The 13,033-nt window shown below is 40.1% G+C and overlaps 1 pseudogene; it reads left to right on the top strand.

The window, feature by feature from the left end:
• The first annotated feature begins 5,290 nt into the window (after positions 1 to 5,290).
• Positions 5,291 to 12,292, top strand: LOC136486413 (filament-like plant protein 3; annotated as a pseudogene).
• The last annotated feature ends 741 nt before the right edge of the window (positions 12,293 to 13,033 follow it).

Raw genomic sequence — 13,033 nt, 5'->3', positions numbered from 1 at the left:
CAACCCGCAATCCACCCTCTTTTGAAAATGATTCAACATATGCCCCTATATTTTCCGTTTCAGCCCCTACAGTTTTCCAAAAACGACATTCGGTCCACAGGACTGTTTTAATTCGGTTTTTAATTATTTTTAATACGAAATTGATTTCAAAATATTTATAGAATTGCCATTGATCTTTTTTATGCGTAGTTTCTCCGTTTTAACTCTGATTTGACCCGTTCAACTTGCGTTAGGTTCGTAATTCCATAATCTACATGTTCATACTATTGTTAGATATGTTTTCAACTTATAAAATTTGAGGTTAGATTTAATATGTTATTTTATTAAAGGAAATTTTGTTTAATTTATAACTTTTTCGTTATAGCTCCGATTAGAGTGCTTTTCGCATCTGTGTTCGTAGCGAGACATAGATTCATTTTACAAACTTTTTATCTTGATTTTATGTTTGGTGTACTATTCTAATTTAGATCTATTGTTTGTTTCATGTATGATTGCATGGATGCTTGTGTGGTGCTCTATGATCATATCTAGTCGGTGAGCTATACGTGGTGAATCAAGAAGCAGATCTTTGAAGGTTTGGACTAGAAAAAGGATCTAAGTTTAAGACAAGTATAGCATGGGATCATCTTTGTTGTCCTATACACCTTTAATTATTTAATTCATACTACATGTGTCTGCCTTGACAGCCACTAAGGATTTTCTAGTGCTTTGTTATCTTGTGCCTTGTTACCTATGGGGTATTGCATTGGGTAGTATGATGCTAGTGCTCAATTAAAGATCATGACATTGTAACTTGACTAATGGTATATACAATAAACATTAAAAGATAATTTTTAGCAACATGGAATCAGGGTTTAGAGCATTGAGCTGTTTTTATGGTGTTCTAGATTTCTCTCCCTAAGGACTTATCTATAAGCGAACATCTGGGACTTACAGTACAGCTGTGACGGCTACATGGTCCTAGCTTTAGCTTAGTATGAGGACCCTTTTCTAGCTTGTTAGAGGTTACCTTTATGGCGTAAGAATGACTTGACGAATCGGGTATAGGACAACCTCTACTCTTATGTGTATAGGCTGCGTGTCATTGTGCCATTCGATAGGGGGTTCCTATATCTGTTTGCCGAGTGAATCTAATGGCTCTAACTTGTTAGACGAACCTTTGAAAGGCTTCATAGTGAACCCTGCCGATCTTCCTTAGAAGTGGATCAAGAGATTAGCTACCTCGGGCGAAAGGATAAATCATGACTCACAGTAAAAGTGTACAACCTCTACAGAGTGTAAAACTGGTATATCAGCCGTGCTCACGGTCACGAGCAGTCTTGGAACCTTACGGAATAGATGATGAACACTGATGATACTGATGATAAAGATGCTCATTAATGATTACTATTTACGCTATTTATTATTTATGTTTACCTGATTATGTCTTTATATGGGCCTGTGAATAAACTTGTTACCACCCTATTGCTAAAATCATGACTCATTAAAAGCTAATCGCAGTTAACCAGTGTCAGTATTTTGAGCCTTATGAACCTCATGTTATATTTGTTTAGTACGACATATACTTACGCTTGCTTTACTTTTTAAATCTTTGAAAAAATCCCGGATGGGTACCGGATTGTTAGAGTTTGGAGGAATTAGGCTTGCGATCAACCAATCAGTTGTTCCTGTGGAATTAGAGTCTTCACCCGAAGATCGAAGTTGTCTTTCCGCTGTTTGTTGTCTAAGGTTATATCCTTTATACTAAATACGTTATATATTGAGCATTATCTTTTGATATTACCCTTATTTGTAGCTATATGTGAGATTTGATTTCCTAAGCTCACATATGGTACGTATCTGGTTTTGTTCTTAAAACTAGGTGCTACAGTAGAGTAATAAATCACCTCACCTATTACCCTCCCATTTGGATAAAATTAAACTAATTCTGAACTAGCTAACAATTAGCATTTGTCTTGTAATAGGGCCTACATATGTGTCAAATTTCCGTACAAATGCAGGACAACAAAATCATAGGTACTTTACCATGTGTCCTGCAAATCCAACTTTTTTAGGTGAGTCGCTTTTGGCAATGACTAATGACCCGGTGTCAAAAAATTCAAGGGGTTGTTTGATGCTTGATGGACACTGTTCCTAGTTAGGATAAGCAGCCGAGCGAACGAGTGACCTTCAAGTGACAAAAGCTAAGCAGCCCACCACACGAGGCCCCAGCTATGATTGAGATATTGACATGCCTAAGCTCCGGCATCACAGCATACAAAGCCACCGGGGGCTGGCAGTGCCAACGTGCCAAACGTGAGGCGTACAGCGCCGTTGTTAGACGCAGTATGGATACCTGTTTGGCCGTAGAAGAATAATGTGGCAGCGTCAGCATTTTGCCCGCGGCCAACTATGTGTTTGTACATTGTACCCTCTGTTGTGTCACTGCCGGAAAAAAAGGGTGACGACTTGATCAGTGTGTTCGTGCAGTTGGTCTAGCCAGCTCATCTATGATCTTTTTGCCCCCTTTGATATTGTTCACTAAGAAGACATGAATAACTTTTTTTTCTGGCATTATATTTGATATCTGTGTATAAAAGCATTGTACGAGTAGATTTTTTTTATCACAGAGAGTAGATTTTTTTTTAAAGAGCAACAAAAAGGTACAAATAAATGCTTGTAAGTAGTATTCTACTAGTTACAATAACCATGATTAAAAAAAGAAACCAGTTTGATCATTGTTTAGTGTAAAGCAAAGAAATATATGGTAAATTTATAATATTCTAGAACAACTTTTGATGCAAAAATATAGCGATATCAATATTTTCAAATATTTAGATAAACAATGATGTTGAAAGTATGTACCTGTATATTTGGTAAAGTTTAAATAGGTTAACCATTCTAAAATGACAATTAGTTGCGACTTGAAAGACTTTATTGCAAATCATTGGTCCAAGGCTAGAGTAACTATTAGTGCTTCTAGAGCGGTTCCACGCCAATAGCCATTTTTATTCTATAAGATGCCATAGTATCAAGTGCAACAACACACTAAACTCCATTGTTTTGTAAAGAAGACATATAATGCATCTGGTCAATCTGATCCTTTCCATGTATATGTAGAGGTATTTTTCCCTATTCTTACCAATGATGTTGTAAGCTCCATCTCTCTACCTGCTATGGAAACGAATTCTAATCTAGAATAGTAAAATATTGTAGTTTCTTTTTTTTTTATCTCCAATTAGCCAAATTATATCTAGTACATATCTAGCACACCAATTTTCAAGAAGCACACTTATTGCAGAAATACAATTTATCTAATGCATTTACTGTAGAAATACATTTATCTAGTACAACATATTTTTATAAAAAATAGCTAAAAAGAGAGTACTCCATGCACATCTCATTTTTTGAGAAGTCTGACTATATTTGTAAAAATAATACTCTGTCCATCTAATGCAATTCTCATTTTCTGAGTAGTAAGACAATTTTAAGTTTGACTAGATCTTAAAAAATATTAATATTTATGATACCGAATAAGCATCATTAGGTTAATCATAAAGCAGTGAAATATATTTCCACATTATAGCTATTTGAAGTTATAAATATTTAAAATATTTTCTATAAAATTAGCCTAAATTTAATAATGGATGTCTCAACCCAAACATAGAATTATGGTTCTTAGGATAGAAGTAATATCAACATTAATTTCTCTAAATATATTTACAATAAAAATATATTTCACTATCAATATCTTTTTTTACAGATTTATGAGTTGAGAATATTAGATTCCTCGCAAACCAAGATTTATGAGTTTAGTTCCAGGGTGTAAAGTTTTAGGGTGTCACATCGGGTGTAACATGTGGGTGTCGCATGAGGTGTTCGGATACTAATAAAAAAAATTACAGAATCCGTCGGTAAATCACGAGATAAATTTATTAAGCCTAATTAACCCGTCATTAGCACATATGTACTGTAACACTTTTATTGTCAAATCATGGACTAATTAGGCTTAAAAGACTCGTCTCGCAAAGTAGTCGCAATATGTGCAATTAGTTATTTTTAGTCTATATTTAATACTCCATAAATATATCCAAACATTCGATGGGGAATAGGGTATAAACTTTGGAGAAGAAACTAAACAAGGCCTAAACAGCACTCCCAGTTAACAGTGGCAACACCACTACTACACTACTCCAGCAAGCAGCAAGCTTGCTGCTACAGTACAATACACCTGAGGTCTTCAGCCTGTTTGGCAGCCTGTATCTGCCTTATAAGCTTTGGCTTGGCAGGCAGCCAATAGTTTTTTTTTTCTCTCACACTAAAACAGTCAGCGGTACTTTCAGTCATGGCTTATAAGCCAATTCAGCTGAAACGAACAGGCTGCTTGTTTAGATCCAGACCGTAAAGTTTTGGGGTGTCACATCGGATGTTATATGAAGGTGTCGTATATGGTATTTGGATACTAATAAAAAACAAATTACAGAATCCGGCACTAAACCACGAGACAAATTTATTAAGCATAATTAATCTGGCATTAGCACATGTATTACTGTAGCACTTTATTATCAAATTATGGACTAATTAGGCTTAAAAGATTGGTCTCGCAAAATTGTACAATTAGTTATTTTTAGTCTATATTTAATACTTCATATATATGTCTAAATATTCGATGTGACAGGATGTAAAGTTTTAGGTAGTGTTTAGATGCCGTTTTTTTTTTGTAAAATGCTACTGTAGCATTTTTTCGTTGTTATTTGACAATTAGTGTTCAATCATAGACTAATTAGGCTTAAAAGATTCGTCTCATGAATTTTGTCTAAATTGTGTAATTAGTTTTATTTTTTATCTATATTTAATGCTTCATGCATGTGTCCAAAGATTCGATGTGACGGAAAATCTTGAAAAATTTTGTAAAATTTTCTGGAACTAAACTGGACCTGTGGAAACTGAGGCCTTGTTTAGATTGGGGTTATGAATCAGTATTTGGCACTATAGCACTTTCGTTTGTATTTGACAATTATTGTCCAATCATGGTCTAATTAGGCTCAAAAGATTCGTCTCGTAATTTATAATTAAACTATGTAATTAATTATTTTTTTATCTATATTTAATACTCCATGCGATGAAGAGAGAGCGGAAAAAACTTAATCTAAACCAGGCGTGAAGAAGGGCTGAGTGACGCTGTGTGTGAGCTGTGATTGAACAGCAGAGAGAGAAAAAAAGGAGAAAAAAAAAAACAGAAAGAAAAGTCTACGCCTCTGGTCCGGGTGGGGGTGTGAGAGTGAGACGATAGACAAGACGGGGAGGCAAAGCCAGGCACCACGAGCCACCCGCAGAGACGAGACGCCTCCCTCCCTTATTCGAGCTGCCTGGGCGGGAAAGAGAAAGCGAGCTGGTGCCTGCGAGACCGCAGGAGACGCAGAGATTGAATAAAAAGAAGGGCAAGCAAAAGCAACGCGCGTGCCGGCTCGGAGAGAGGATTCTTGCGGGCGCGACTGGTTTCTCATCTCCGCGGCCTGCTCTCTTCCAAGTTCCAATCCACCCACCACCCGGCGCCGCGGCCGCCGCTAATCTGGTACGGCGGTTCTTCCTGTTGCTTCTCTGCATCTCTCGCGTGGGGGTGGGTCGGGGGCAGGCAATGCGGGGGGTGCTGTTCTTGCGTCGCGTACTCGCGTCCCCGCCGATTTCTGTCCACCAAAAAACAGGGGAAAGGGGGAGAGGAGCAGTAGCGCTTCCGGACCCGTTGGAAGTAGTAAAAACCGAACCTTTTTTTTTTGTCTGGCGTTCCACGCGGTTCTTGTGACAGTTGCGATTCATTCCCCACTGGTATTAATGGTCCCCGTTTCGCTTTTTCTTGCGGCCCCGTTTCTTGAATCTTGGCTGCTGGTTGTTTTTTTTTTCTTCTGAATTTTTTTGTGGGGTACCGGGTGGGGTGGGTGCAGAGATGCTGTCCTGCTCCTTCCTCCTGGCGATTTTCGTTAGGGTTTTGGTCTGCATTGTGTCGCCGATGTGGGATTTTGCGGAGATTTTGGTGGTGGGCGAGAGCTGAGGTTTCGCAATCCGGCTCCCCACGCCGGATTTCCGGCGGGATTTCTTCTTTCCGCGTGCGGAGTGGGTTTGACTGATTTTGTTCGGTGGATTTGAAGGGGATAAATCTCAGCTTTTTTAAGTAAGCCATAAAAGTTGATCTTCGCTGGCTTTGAGGATTAACTGTCCATCCCTCCGCAGCATTTTGTAGGAATCGGGGGTTTTAGGTGCAGCTTATTTTCTATCTTGTCCACGGTTTTATTTCTATACACACAGCGTTTTTCTCCTCTGTTTTCTAGTAGAACACAGAGCTTGGAAACGGAAGGGTGGATTTCTTCTCTGATAAATTTATCATTTCGGCAAATTTTTAGACAAAAAGGTCGCACTATGAAGTCTTGCAGAAAGAATGTTTGGCCGTACGTTTTCTCGGTCTCTGTAGCCGTACTCAACCCCTGCCTGCATCCTGTACAGATCTCTGTATCTTTTAACAGCTGAAAAGGAAAGAAAAATCTAATCTTGTGTCGGTGAGAGTTGCCTTGTAAACAATTTTGGTAATTGAATCTTCAGATTTTCTTTTTGTTCAGGCGTTAGTTTACTGCATGATGTTCAGCTTAAAGTAGAAGAACTCACGCTGCAATGTGGCTTGTATTGAGTTCTCTTTCAACTTTCAGGGTTGATATATGAACCCGGGCCTTTGGAGATTTGGTCGTGCCAAAGCAACGCCAACCTTCCCTGTTGCTGCTTTGAATGTTCTGGTGGTTGTGGGATGGATCGCCGCAGCTGGCTCTGGAAGCGCAAGTCGTCAGATAAGAGCCCTGGGGAGAGCGATAGCTCCGGCTCGGCTTCATCACGCTCTGAGCCTTACTTTGATGATCGGGTTCTGCTCCATCCCTTTGATTCTTAATCTCCGCATGCTAGACATTATGGATTCCAACAATGCAGGGACCTATCTGCAGTTTAAACATCAGAATTGGGGTTTGGTCAGGTGTTCTTTTCAGATTTGTGACAGCATCTTTTCTTAGGGATTGATTTAGGTCCTCAATTAAAAACAACAGGACAGTTTACTTTTGGCATCTCTAGGCAAGATGTCATTTTTCTGCCCTGTGTGCCATTAAAAAAGATTGCAATGCCCTGTGAGCCCCTAAAAAAGTTCAGCGGTCTTCAGCGCCACTGCTCCAACTTTTTTGTGCCCTCCATGCCACTGCCGTTAGTTTGGCCTCTAACGGTGTCAAGCTGCAGGTGTGAAAAGTCAAAAATACCCTTAAGTCTAAATATGTCATTAATTTTTTTTGAGCATCTTAACGACTTCAAATGAAAAAACTCAAAACTAGAAAGTTGTAGATCTCGTCGAGATCTATAATTTTCATATAAAAATTATCTTTATTTAATTCCGCAAAAAAATCATATAAAAATTTTTAATGGCACACAATGAATTCCCCCATGGATTTATGAAACACACAGGCTTGTAGTTTGACCTGTGGATGGTGTTACAGAATAGGTTTCTAATTCATATGTCATTCAACTTGTTGGTGAATGTGCTGTTAAAAACTGGTCAACTGGCAGTGAGAATATAGATAGAACTAGAGGGCCAAAGTTTTCCTTTTTAACCTCTTCATTCATCAGGTCTCTGTTTTCCTCACTAGTAGGACAAAAATAGGTGGTGGGAAGTGCCAAGCTTGATGTTCTTAAGCAACATATTTGTGCAACTGCAACCAACAGAATGGTTGTACTTTAGTCTTTTCCTAAGATCAAGATGCTTTTTGCAAGAGTTAGGTATAGTTGATACACTAGCTTTCTTCACGCTTTTGTTCTGCCTTATTGGATTGGTTTTACAAGAGTTAGGTGCTACTTTTGCCATATTGAGTGTCAGAAATTGGCTTTAAAGCTCTAGCTCCTAATGAAAATTTGGATTGGTTTAGGTGCCTTGGAACTAAGTTCCTTTATTTTTGTTTCTTGGAGACTAGTAGTTGCCTTTTTTTTTACTGCAATAAATGGGAGAAATCTTGTGCCATGAAGGGTCATATTGGTGCATTATTCTAACCTATGAATGAATCTTGCATTGAAATTGTTAATCTGTCAGTGCAACTTTGTCTGTATTACTGTGTCAGAGATGTGTTGACGAGAATTTCTGTTGAGTAACTAGGGGTGTGTTTAAATCCAGGGGCTAAAGTTTTGTGGTGTCACATCGGGTGTTACATAGGGTGTCACCTGAGAGTGTTCGGATAGTAATAATAAAACAAATTACAGAAATTCTCAGTAATCCGCGAGGACGAATTTATTAAGCCTAATTAATCTGTCATTAGCACGTGTTTACTGTAGCACAACATTGTCAAATCATGGACTAATTAGGCTTAAAAAATTCGTCTCGCAAATTAGTCGCAATCTGTGCAATTAGTTATTTTTTAATCTATATTTAATACTCCATGCATATGTCAAAACATCCGATGTGATAGGGACTAAACTTTACGGGGAAGAACTAAACAAGGCCTAATTCTGAAATTAATATGGCCATGTCGCTTGTCACTAGAATTTTTGTTTCGAGTTTTATGCTTCATAAGTTTGGTCTACAATCCATACATAAAGAAAGACAGCTCATTTTACAACTAGATTATTTAGGTCATAACTCTTGAGTTGTACACAGAGTAATATGTTAGTCAATTTCAGTTTCTGTCTTTAAATATACATATACATTTAGGCTTGACATTGCTCTGGTGTTTGGTGTGCTTTGACTTTTCCAAGTGACATCTAAATATCTATAAATTGCTTCAAAATTCAAAGTCATTTTGTATCTTAGTCGTTAAAATAGTTAGTGATTATGTGATGGATCTCAAGCTTGATTGTCCAGTATGGTAGTTGGGATTTAGGGTTTTCAGGGCAGAGCTGTAGTTATATCGTTTTTTTTTCTTTAAAGGAGAATAGAGACTCACACTTAGCTGACTCATCCATTCTGATAAACATTCCCATTATATCTCTTATTACCTATTTAATTTTAGATTCTTTGACCGCTGCTCTGATAAACATTCCCATTTACCCTTTTTTTCTGCTAATCAGGAATGTAAACCTATGTCTAGTAATTCTTCTCCAAATCGTAGTCATTCGCCTGATGTTTCTTCTAGAATAATTGATAATGAGACTCAAGAAACTGAAAGAGCAGAATCATTGAATGGGAAGCTGGTGTTGGCAACTAGCTCCAATGATTCTTCTCCACAACATGATCAATCAATGAAGCCATGAAGTATACCAATCACCGCTGCCAGAGGTATCCCCAAATATCAGGAATGATGATGTCCAGGATTCTGTAAAGAATTTGAATGAGAAGGTGTCCCCAAAGGTCAAGGACGATGATGTCCAGGATTCTGTAAAGAGTTTGAATGAGAAACTTTCTGCTGCCCTTTTGACTATCAATGCTAAAGAGGACTTGGTAAAGCAGCACACTAGAGTTGCAGAAGAGGCTGTTGCAGGTATTTTTTTTTTATTTCTAGTTGAACTTAAATAAAATTTGCAGTTTGAAGTGACTCCGTGCATAGGGTTACTCAGTAGTCCCTCTCCATTTTATAGAATCAAGCTTACATGTGATGTAGTCAACTTGGCTAAAAAGATGAAAGTTATTTGATTAATTTGTTATGCACCTTCTTCAGGTGAAGATTAAAATGCTATCCTAAGAATGTACTGAATTGAATATTGTACTCTTCTTTATTTGTAGGTTGGGAACAAGCTGAAGCTGAAGTTGCTTCCCTGAAGCAACTACTTGAAACTGCATCCCAGAAGAATACCTCTCTGGAGGATCAGGTCAGCCACCTAGATGATGCCCTTAAAGAATGTGTAAGGCAGCTTCGCCAAGCACGCGAAGAACAAGAGAAGAAAATCCGTGACACAGTTGCTAAGAAGTCTAAAGAATTGGAGTCTGAGAAGTCTGAGCTCCAGCACCATATTGCTGAACTCAGTAAGCAGTTGGAAGCCACAAAACTAGAAGCTACTACTGTGCGTGTCCAGCGTGATCTGCAGGAAAAGCTTCAGATAGTGGAGAAAGAAAACAAAGACCTCATGGTCGAATTACTTGCACTGTCCAAGGACCTGAAGATACTTGCACGGGAAAGAGACCTGAGCAACCAAGCAGCAGAAACTGCAAGCAAACTTCATCTGGAAAGTGTGAAAAAGATAACAAGAGTTGAGGCAGAATGCCTTAAGTTGCGTCATCTAACGCGGCGTATGTCCTTGATCAATGATTCTAGGCCGATAGCTAACAGTGCTTGCATGGAATCTCAGACTGACAGTCAGTCTGACAGTGGGGAGCGTATGCTAGTTGATGAAATGAAAAATTCTGATTCGTGGGCATCAGCTCTGATAGCTGAACTTGATCAGTTCAAGAATGCCAACACCGGCACAAGAAATCTTGTGAATAATCCAGTTGAAATTGACCTGATGGATGATTTCCTCGAGATGGAAAAGCTGGCTGCACTGCCTGAAGTAGACTGTGTAAGCTCTAGCTTTGGAGCTGAAACTGATTCTGACCAGGGTGTGACTAGAGATAAATCATCAAAAGTTGAAACTGAGTCATTGCAGTGTCAGGTGACAGATTTGCTCGCACAGGTTGAAAAATATGAAGGTGAGAAAAGGGAGCTCGAAATGGCTCTTGCAGACGCCAGAGATCAGCTTGGCACATCATGTGATACCCTAATAGTGGCCAACAATAAGTTGATTGATTTGCAGATGCAGTTGGACTTGGCAAATGAGTCCAAACATGCTGCTTTTGGAGAAGCTGAGCGACTGGATGGTGAGAGGAAAGATTTGGCATTACAACTGGAGTCTAAGTCTGCACAAGTTGATGAGCTTCAGCTGATGGTGGCATCGCTGGAAGAAAGAGTAGACAGGAAGGAGTTGGAATTGCAGTTAGAATTAATTTCTGCTGAGGCCGCAGATCTGCGCAAGACAGTGGCTTCCCTGGAAGAGAAGATTGATGCAGAGAAAACTCTCTCTATGCAGCACAAAGCAAATGCAGATATGGCAGAGGCGTCCAAAGAATCATTAGAGGCACAGCTGCAGTCTGCAAACACAGAGATAGGGAAACTGAAAGGGATTGTGCAAAATTTAGAGAGTGAGGTGCGGAAAGAGACGGATTCTTGTGAAGAACTACTGAAACAGATAGAGACTATGAAGACTGAGTCAGAGAGATCACTATCTGTGGTGTCTACCAAAGAGTCATTAGAGGCACAGCTCCAGGTAGCGAATTCAGAAGTTGCAAAGTTGCGTGGGATGGTGAATGCTCTGGAGTGCGACGCAGCAAAAGAGAAGGCGTATTCTTCAGATCTCCAGATGCAACTTGAGGCAGTGGAAGGCATCAGGAAGGTGTTGGAATCCGAACTTGAGTCTTCACACCAGAAGGTGATGAAGCTCAAGGAGAAGGTTTCGTCATTAGAAGTAAGGCTCAAGGACCAGACCTCGTTGCTTGTAGAATTTACAGCTAAATCAGAGGATGCAGTGTCCCGGAAAAAGGCAATGGAGGGTCAACTAGAAGCAGCAAATCTGGAAGTTACAAAACTGAGAAACAAGGTGAGCCTGCTCCAAGGGAAGGTCGAGCAGGAGAAGCTTCTGTCAGAAGAGTACGAAGCAAAATGCCGCAAGCTGGAGGCTCAGGTGTCGAGGGACAGTCGAGAGGCAAAACTTTGGCGCCTCACGAACTCAAATGGAGACCTGAAGGTGAAGCAGGTACAGCCCTGCCTGTCTGCATCTAATCTGAACTCGAAATATTGCAATATTAAACTTGACACGCCAGAACTTCCTAATCGCCAATTTCTTACCATTATCACAGGAGAAGGAACTAACCAGTGCTGCCGGGAAGCTTGCGGAGTGCCAGAAGACCATAGCTAACCTCGGTCGCCAGCTGAAATCGCTAACAGATCTTGATGGTGTGGTGTCCGATCCTGAAAAACTGGAATCGAGGGACACGCATCTGGACTTCAGAGATGGTGGCGATGACCTGCTCTCTGCGGACGTGGCTGACGGGCTGTATGAACTGGGTCTTCCTAAGATGAATGGTAGCTGCCTCTCGCCCCTTCGGTCGAATCAGACGTCGGGTGGTTTGCCGTCCCTTAGTAGCTACTTGAGCAAAACAAAAAGGTGAAAAATCTTATGAGACCATTGTGCATAAATTATTTGACAGTCTATGGATGGTGTCAGTTGTTACCTGGTGGTAGATCGGTGTACATTTACAGAACTTGATGGTTGCTTACATGTGTCCATCTACTTTTTTCTCCTTTGCTGCTCTCCCATTTTCTCGTGTGTTCCTGCTGCTTTCATTCTCAGTGATTGTTAATATCTTCCTGGTAGGCTGAGTGCTGCAAGGTTTGTGACAAATTCATTAGCTTTCGTGAGACTGCAGGGTTTGCGACGAATTTGTTAGATTTTGTTAGACTGCAGAGCATTATTCTTGCCTTGGAATCAGAGTGAGTGTCCAACTCTGTTGCCGGTGGAAGCTTGTCTCTCTGTTGCTGTTGCCGGTGGAAGCTTGTCTCATTTTCTCTGGTTGGATGCTTTGTCGCTGTGGTTATAGCTTCTCCGTAAGCAACCATTACGTTGATGTCTATTTTGTTCTCGCAGGTTTAGTCTGTTTTCAGGTTTAAGCCTGAAGGTCTCTCTTCCCGCTTTTTTGTTGCTGCTTTAGTCTATATATAATATATGCCATGTCGTTCACCACTGCTTGGTGATCTGTAACATAAGCTACGAGGGTTCTCTTGTAGTTGCGTTGTGTTAGCAGGGAGCTACCGTGGGGAAGGAGAAGAGCAGCAGAGAAGACAACGGAAGTCGGCGATGTCAGGATTTAGAATATTCAGAATTTGGGTTTACATACAATTTTCATGTCCTAACTACAGGTTAACCCAATCTGGGCCGGTTACATTCGTATTGGGCCGGCGCACACGTTGCAGCAGCTTGGGCCGATCAACTTGCTTCTCAGCTTTCCCCTCCGAGCCTTCTTCAGATTCACTCGTTTGCCTGTTGATGAACACGAGTAACAGCAGGCGTGACACAT

The sequence above is a fragment of the Miscanthus floridulus genome, chromosome 10 (assembly GCF_019320115.1).
Source record: "Miscanthus floridulus cultivar M001 chromosome 10, ASM1932011v1, whole genome shotgun sequence".
Taxonomy (NCBI): Eukaryota; Viridiplantae; Streptophyta; class Magnoliopsida; order Poales; family Poaceae; genus Miscanthus; species Miscanthus floridulus.
This window is presented reverse-complemented; position numbering and strand designations above follow the sequence as displayed.